The sequence below is a fragment of the Bombina bombina genome, chromosome 1 (assembly GCF_027579735.1).
Source record: "Bombina bombina isolate aBomBom1 chromosome 1, aBomBom1.pri, whole genome shotgun sequence".
Taxonomy (NCBI): Eukaryota; Metazoa; Chordata; class Amphibia; order Anura; family Bombinatoridae; genus Bombina; species Bombina bombina.
The window spans coordinates 932,723,944-932,733,518 of record NC_069499.1 but is presented as its reverse complement, the minus strand read 5'-3'; positions in this window follow the sequence as shown (position 1 = coordinate 932,733,518).

Below are 9,575 nucleotides of genomic sequence, written 5' to 3'. Positions count from 1 at the left end.
AAGACAGAAAAGGCATCAGAAAAAGGAAGAATAATACTGAAGAATAGAGAGAGAAGAGTCAAAGGAGACCAGAAAAAGGTACAAGAACACAAGGCAGGAAAATGAGAAAGTAGAATGAGAAGCAAAGAGAGCAACCAAGAGATTAAAACGAAAAGGACAATAAGGAGAGAGAGAATGGATGAGGAAGGGAGAAACGTAAGCAGAGGCTGGGAAAGAAAGATAAGACAGTGATAGAGAGAGAGGAAAAGATAAGAGACAAAAATAAAGGGAGGAAGATGTGGGAAAAGCAAAAAGAAAGAGACAGTAAATAAAAAAAGTGATATATCTAAATATTTATTAGTGAGATCTTCCACATCACACCACACCACGGCAGGTCATTGATAACACCATTACATTCTATAGCTTGTCATGTCATTAACCTAACTGCACTACACATTAATCATTTGAACATACATTTCAAAATCAAATGTGGGTACTTTTATGCTACACTTTATATTTTTTATTCTATTTAAACTTTTTTTTTTTAAAGAATAAAGAAAAACTCTTTGTGGAATGTATTTCTGATATAAACAGAACCCTAGTGTTTTTTTCTTTGCGCTGTGGTACCATGAATGACTGCTGTTGTATAAATAAAGATGCGCATTTTCTTCTATATTTACTATTTGGGTCCTAGCCTGGCCTGATTGAACAAGCGTTCCCTGGAGAGGTTTATTAAAGCAAAGGGTAGCAAGTGAACATGTGAGGGCTCTGACATAAATCTACTCTCCTCAAACCAGAATATTTATAGCAATCACCTGGGGTTGCAGATGTCCAAGAAGCAATTCTGTTTGCTGTTGGGACCAGGATACCATTTACCACCTTTGTCATCCAATCTCTTCTTCATCACTGCTTTCCTGTCACCCGCAAAGCCCCTTTCCATTTGATTCACAATAATTCCGTCGTAATTTAAACACATCTCCTTCAAAACTACTCACTCCCCTTGACCCCTTTTTAAATATCTATCCTTATCTCTTGCAATACATCCTGCTGTTCCTCTTGCACCCAGGTCACAAATATCTTCTGTGCTTAACATAAATACCTAGAACCCTATCAGAAAATAAACACTTGTAAAAAACATATCAAGAACACTGGTTCAACTCCATTTACATGTTACTTAAAGGGACAGTCCTACACCCAGCATTTTTATTGTTTTAAAAGATAGATAAAACCTTTATTACCCATTGCCTAGTTTTGCATAACCAACACTGTTATAGAAATACACTTTCTACCTATGTGATTCACCTTGTATCTAAGCCTCTGCAGAACTGCCCCCTTTATTTCAGTTCTTTTGACAGACTTGCATTTTAGCCAATCAGTGCTGACTCTCAAGCTAACTCCATGTGCATCTATATGACACACATGAAACTAACACCCTCTAGTGTGTGAAAGCCTGTTAAAATGCATTCAGATAAGAGACGCGGCCCTTTAAGGTCTAAGAAATGAGCATATGAACCTCCTAGGTTTAGCTTTCAACTAAGAATACTAAGAGAAGAAAGCAAAATTTGCGATAAATTGTAAATTGGAAAGTTGTTTAAAATTGCATGCCCTATTTGAATCATGAAAGTTTATTTTGGACTAGATTGTCCCTTTAAACAAAGGAACATTCTGTAGACTGTAAGCTCACCGGAGCAGGGCCCTCTTCCTCCTGGTACTATATTTGTTTAGTTTGTTATGTTTTGTATTTATCACAAATCCTTGTCATTGTATACACCTATCTCTGTACCCAGCGCTACGAATTTTGTGGCGCTATACAAATAAATGATAATGATAACCTATCAAATATTTTATACATTACTGGAAAAGCCACAAGGCAAAAGTAATGTTACCTTCTGAGGATTAACATGGAATGCTTATGATAGGAAGCAATGTGGACATTACAGTCATTTGCTCTGAGTGCGAAAAGAATCAAAAATGCTATGACTGCTGAATTGTATAGGATCAACACTTGGAATCTCTTTATCCGTTTTATGTCACTCCAGAATGCCTTGGTAAAATGAATATAAATGGTAAAAGAGTGAGTTGTTCTAAATGTCCCCATAGTGCAACGTTCCTTGGAGGAAAATTCTTTTTGGGCTCTCCTGGAAAAAGTTTTGTTTTTCTGACGAATTATAATGAAATGGGTGATGATGCGTTATTTGCAAACACAACTATTCTCCTAGGAAAATTTTAAAAAGAAACTTACATTTTCATAATTTAAAGGTAAATTTATTAAATCAATTATTAATTGAACATGTGGAAATTTAATTTGTGTTGAATCAAGAGGTTGCCGTTTTTTTTTAAGAAATGAGGTTTTATTCAAACTCTGACTCAGGATCCGGAGTTCCAACTTAGTTTCCTGCTGAAACGATCTCAATATTTAATGGTAGCCAATACAAGAGGAGAATGGCCTGTGTTAAATAGGGGCAAGTAGTAGAAAATGTAGAGGAGAGAGTGAAAATAATATGGGTGGTTGATAATTGAGCCTTTTTTTTTATCATCTTTCAGTTTTTGTGGGTTGTTAATGGTATTTTAGAAATGAGTAGAAGTTTGGATTTGGGGATTAAGTTTTGGATGTCAATATAAGAGGTTTAATAGTAAATTAATAAGCTATATGCATTTTATATAATGTATTTGTTAAAGGGATAGTCTAGTCAAAATTAAACTTTTATGATTCAGATGCCATTTTAAACAACTTTCCAATTTACTTTTATCATCCAAATTAGCTTTGTTCTCTTGGTATTCTTAGTTGAAAGCTAAACCTTTAATGCTCGCGGGATACTCCTCTATCAGACCCGAACTCGGCCAGTAGTCTTGTTATCCTGGCGTCGAGCCGAATGATAGGGATATCCCAGAGCAGAGAAAGTTAGTAAGATGAGGAGGGCGTCATTCACCACAGGCAGGACAGTCCCCCAGCGGGGTAATGGCAGAGCAGTCCAAGGCAAATCACTAGAATGGTCAGACAGGCAGGATTTGGCAACAGTAAAGCAGTCCAAGGGCAAACCCACTAGAATGGTCAGGCAGGTAGGGTTTGGCAACGGTTAAAGCAGTCCAAGGGGCACACCACTAGAATGGTCAGGCCAGGCAGGGTTTGGCAACAAAGAGGCGATCCAAAACAACAGGTGGTTAAACAGGCAGAGTAGTCGGACAGGCAGGGTTCAGCAGCAGTATATCAATCCCAGCAATTTAGGGGTTTTAAACAGGCAGAGTAGTCAGAACAGGCAGAGTTTCAGCAGCAGTAAACAGGGGAATAAATAGACAGAGTAGTCAGACAGGCAGGGTTTAAACACATAAATCCAACAAATATGTGAAACGAAAATCGCAAAATAAGAGGGCGCCTTCCTAGTGCAATATTGCAAAAAAAGAGCAACTAGCAATACTTGTATTAAAATATTACTCCACAAGTGTTGCAGCCACCCAGTGTGCTAAATGGTACAGGCTGGGACCCACAGTGGCCTACAGCAACACTGATAACGCATTATATGAGATAACCAGGATATCCCAGGTGATGAGGGAGGCAATATAGGCTCAAGCTTCCAATAAGACAAAATATATTTATTAAAAATGATTAAAAAACAAAGTGTGTGTGAGCACCCAACAATTTAAAAACAATACTTTTTTTATATCGTTGGGTGCTCTCTACATACACCTGGGGGCCCATTTATCAAAGGGCTTGCGGACCTGACCGACACTGCGGATCAGGTCCGCAAGACTCGCTAAATGCGGAGAGCATATACGCTCTCTGCATTTAACATTGCACCAGCAGCTCACAAGAGCTGCCTGGGTGCAAACGCCGCCCCCTGCTGACTCGCGGCCAATCGGCCCGCCAGCAGGGAGGTGTCAATCAACCCGATCGTATTCGATAGGGTTGATTTCCGGCGATTTCTGTCCGCCCTGATTCAGAGCAGGCGGACAGGGTTATGAGCAGCGGTCTTTAGACCGCTGCTTCATAACTTGTGTTTCTGGCGAGTCTGAAGACACGCCAGAAACACGGCCCTTCAAGCTCCATACGGAGCTTGATAAATGGGCCTGTTTGTGTTTAATAATTTTTAATAAATATTTTTTGGTCATATTGAAGCTTGAGCCTATATGCCTCCCTCATCACCTGGATATCCTGGCTATCTCATATATCCGTTTATCAGTGTTGCTGGGCCACTGTGAGTCCACAGCCTGTACCATTTAGCACCACTGGATGCTGCAATCCTTGTGAGCATCACTTCAATACAAGATCTGTCATCTACCAGCATTTTTGCAATATTGCACTAGGAGTGCTCTCCTCTTTGTCGATTGCTCCACAGAACCCTGCAAACTTCTATCATCTGGAGTTCCTGTCTGCTTTTTGTTATCCATTATCTGGATCAGTGTTGCTGGGCCACTGTGAGTCCCCAGCCTGCACCAATCAGCTCCCTGGGTGCTGCCCTAACCCTTGTGAGTAATATTTTAATACAAGTATTGCTAATTGCTCCTTTTTATTTCAATAGTGCCACTAGGAGGCACCCTCTGTTTTTGTGATTCTTTCACAGATTTGTTGGATTTCTATTATCGTTTATGAGAGGAGCTGCCTGTTACTCCTGCCTCACTACCTGCCTCCTTTTTCTACCTTAGTGATCATATACTTTGGCTGTTCCCCCACATCCGGGATCCTGGCGATTCAATGGACTCAGTCAAGGCACTAATATAATACAATTTTTGCACATATCCCATCATATACTAATGTTATATAGGTATATATGTTATATATTGTATTGATTATGTTATATATATATATATATATATATATATATATATATATATATAATATATATATATATATATATATTTATATATATATATACAGGGAGTGCAGAATTATTAGGCAAGTTGTATTTTTGAGGATTCATTTTATTATTGACAACAACCATGTTCTCAATGAACCCCAAAAAACTCATTAATATCAAAGCTGAATAGTTTTGGAAGTAGTTTTTAGTTTGTTTTTAGTTTTAGCTATTTTAGGGGGATATCTGTGTGTGCAGGTGACTATTACTGTGCATATTATTAGGCAACTTAACAAAAAAACAAATATATTACCCATTTCAATTATTATTTTTACCAGTGAAACGCAATATAACATCTCAACATTCACAAATATACTTTTCTGACTATTCAAAAACAAAAACAAAAACAAATCAGTGACCAATATAGCCACCCCTTTCCTTGCAAGGACACTCAAAAGCCTGCCATCCATGGATTCTGTCAGTGTTTTGATACTGTTCACCATCAACATGGGTGCAGCAGCAACCACAGCCTCCCAGACACTGTTCAGAGAGGTGTACTGTTTTCCCCTCCCTTGTAAATCTCACATTTTGATGATGGACCACAGGTTTCTCAATGGGGTTCAGATCAGGTGAACAAGGAGGCCATGTCATTAGATTTTCTTCGTTTTATACCCTTTCTTGCCAGCCACGCTGTGGAGTACTTGGACGCCGTGTGATGGAGCATTGTCCTGCATGAAAATCATGTTTTTCTTGAAGGATGCAGACTTCCTTCTCCTGTACCTCTGCTTGAAGAAGGTGTCTTCCAGAAACTGGCAGTAGGACTGGGAGTTGAGCTTGACTCCATCCCTCAACCCAAAAAGGCACCCCACAAGCTCATCATATGATGATACCAGCCCAAACCAGTACTCCACCTCCACCTTGCTGGCGTCTGAGTCGACTGGAGCCTCTTCTCAGCCCTTTACCATCCAGCCACGGGCCCATCCATCTGCCCTTCAAGACTCCACTCTCATTTCATCAGTCCATAAAACCTTAGAAAAATCAGTCTTTGAGATATTTCTTGGCCCAGTCTTGACGTTTCAGCTTGTGTGTCTTGTTCATGGTGGTCGTCTTTCATCCTTTCCTTACCTTGGCCATGTCCTCTGAGTATTGCACACCTTGTGCTTTTCGGGCACTCCAGTGATGTTGCAGCTCTGAAATATGGCCAAACTGGTGGCAAGTGGCATTCTTGGCAGCTGCACGCTTGACTTTTTCTCAGTTCATGGGCAGTTATTTTGCGCCTTGGTTTTTCACACGCTTCTTGCGACCCTGTTGACTATTTTGAATGAAACGCTTGATTGTTCGATGATCACGCTTCAGAAGCATTTGCAATTTTAAGAGTGCTGCATCCCTCTGCAAGATATCTCACTATTTTTGACTTTTCTGAGCCTATCAAGTCCTTTCTTTTGACCCATTTTGCCAAAGGAACAGAAGTTGCCTAATAATTATGCACACCTGATATAGGGTGTTGATGTCATTAGACACACCCCTTCTCTATTACAGAGATGCACATCACCTATATGCTTAATTGGTAGTAGGCTTTCGAGACTATACAGCTTTGGAGTAAGACAACTATGCATAAAGAGGATGATGTGGTCCAAATACTCTTTTGCCTATAATTCTGCACTCCCTGTATATATATATACACAAAGTATATACTGTATATTTATTATACTTCATTGTGAATATTACATTGAATATTGTTCGCACTAGTTAATCTATCCTTGCCATACTTCATATTAGCGCCCCCTATGAGCTGGATATTTAGGTATCACAGTGTTGTTGTTTTTTAAACACATAAAGGTAATCCAGTAGTAACGATCTATCACACCCAGGAGCACACCAAAGTAACACCTATACGTTGGGCAGTGATAGATCGTTATTGAGAAACTTACATAGGCTCAGGATTCGTGCCAGAGGAATCCGGACCCGACACAGCCCCTGGCAATGAGCATGGAAGGAGAGGTCGCGCCCCTAGTAACGGCTTAGAGCGGCGCAGCCTGACAAAACCCAGGTAGGCTCATATGTTAATTTCTAAGCCCTAGAAGGCCACCTGTTATCTGAATGCATTATACAAGTTTTTCATCAGCTAGAGGGCATTAGTTCATGTGTGTCATATAGATAACAATATCGTCACTCCTGTGGAGTTATTTATGAGTAAGCACTGATTGGCTAAAATGCAAGACTGTCAAAAGAATGAATAAGGGGGCAGTCTGCAAATACAAGGTAATCACAAAGGTAATATATCAATATGACAGTGTTGGATATGCAAAGCTGGGGAATGGGTAATTAAGGGATTATCTTTTTAAACAATAACAATTCTGGAGAAGACTGCCACTTTAAGTATGGTAACTAGTTTGATATTGGATTTAATGTCACATTGGTATGTAAAATAATATTGTTTGTTTTATCGTGGTAAATGTTTGTGTTTATGATTTATACCTGTTAGTTATACTCCATAATAAAAAAAAATGTTCAATATATACAGTATATATACTATATCAAGTGCATAATCATAAAACATAACTATCGATAGCCAAACAAGTGCATCATCCCCATAGTCCTCCCGGCGCTGAATGTTTAATATCTGTTTACAATTACCTTTCATTATACTGATGTCTCCACAAGCTCATTTTTCTCACCTTCTTCATAGATCCCATTTCTATGAAGCATCTGTTTTCATCACCCTTAAAGGGATATGAAACCCAATTTTTTTTTTCTTTTGTGATTCAGACAGAGTAAATTTGAAACTTTTTACAAATTGTACACTCAATGATCAAATTTGCTTTGTTCCCACAATATTCTTTGTTGAAGAAATCTAGAGAGGCACCTGGATTACGAACATGGCAAGGAAATAGTGCTGCCGTCTAGTGCTCTTGCAAATGGATAACGTTCTTTAGCAAAACTGCTGCCATATAGTGCTCCAGAAATGGGCAGGCTCCTAAGTTTATGTTCCTGCTTTACAATAAACAATACCAAGAACACCAATTAAAATGATAATAGAAATAAATTAGGAAAGTTGTTTAAAATTGAATGCTCTGTCTGTATCACAAAATATGTTTTGTGGGTTTCATATACCTTTAACTTTCCAAGCTAATAATGCCACCATTACATTGTATTCAAACAACATATAGAAAATGAATCCCATTCCTATGTTTTTTGTATTCATCGTTTGCTTTAGTTTAACAAACGCTGTTACGATTTTTTTTTTTTAGCACGTTTCACTTTTTTAAATAAAGTATCATTTTTACTGGATTATGCCGATCTGGGATTTTTTGCATCTTTGTATACGACCACCCAGAGTGAGTTGTATTGTCAATGTATGTGTTTATATTCTGCGGAATAAAAAGCTAATTTTGATGAATTCCAGTTGGCTGTGGTCTTTGGACTGAACTTCTATCTTAGTGCTGTCCAAGCTCTACATTGTGTAAGTAATCCCTTTGGCGGAATTGATTTTTTATGCCACAGTGTTACACTACAGTTTCTCTCTGATTTTCTATAATCTGTTGATAAAGAAGGCTCTTACAAATGAAAAGAGGAACTTCTTATATTCCATTGGGAAACATGAGTAGTTATTACTATTTGGGGATTTAATTAAACACTGTTTATGATGAAGGCATTGTTGTGGTTACATTATTTTATTTTTGTTGGCATAGTTACACTAATAGGCCCTGATGCCCCCTGTTTCCGTCCGAGTCTTCAGGCTCACCGGAAACAGCAGTTAATTAAGCAGCAGTCTTAAGACCGCTGCTCTGGTCCGCCTTGCTCTGAGGCTGCGGACATCAATCGTGTACGATCTGGTTGATTAAAGTGAAGTGTAAAGTTTTTCATTTTTTTTTAACATTATTGTATTATTTATAATTGTACATTCAGATCACCAATTTTTTTTTTATTCTTTCTATGTATAAAATGTAAATAAAAAGTCTTTGTTTTACCGACTCTTCCCTTCTTTACTCCTCCCTCCATGGATTTCCTGGTTTCTGAGACTTTGACGTATAGAGCGGTCCCACCCGCTCAATACGTAGTTCAAAAGCGTGTTCTCGCTTACTGAACAATTTTGCGCATGCGCACACTTGTGGTCCATTCAATTTTGCGCATGCGTGACTATCAATTCAGTTAAACGGGAACGAGCATTACTTAGAAACAGAGAGGAAGTAAAGGCAACGCGCATGCGCATATCGTCAAGTAATGCAGGTGACGTAATATGACGGGCCGCCTAACGGACCAGTATTTCAATTGGCTTATCAAACAACGTGACCCGGGCTGAGAAAAAATAAACAAAAAACGGGTTGCCTTCACAATGTACAGAAATGATTTAAAAACGGGAATAACTAAATAAATATAGCGATTTAACAAATTCATGAATTAAAGTCCCATTAAATTTTACAGTACAGGGGAAACAATATAATCAATCAAACTTTACCTTCACTTTAACACCCCTTGCGATTAGCCGCAAATCTGCAAGGGGCGGCATTGCACAAGCAGTTCACCAGAACAGCTTGTGCAATGTTAAATGCCCGACAGAGTATGCTGTCGGCATTCAACGATATCTGGCGACATGATACGCTACAGGCATATAATGTCCGCCAGACATTGATAAATCGGCCCCCCTAGAGTATAAGATTTTAAGCTACAAGTGTTCCACAGGCTTTGCATTAAAAACTCAATCCTGGTTCCAAGAGAGAAGGTGCAGGATTTTTCCACACAATCCCCAGTATCTATGTCTGGGTCAGGTGTACACATTACCCATTAGTGCAGAGCGTAATGTGA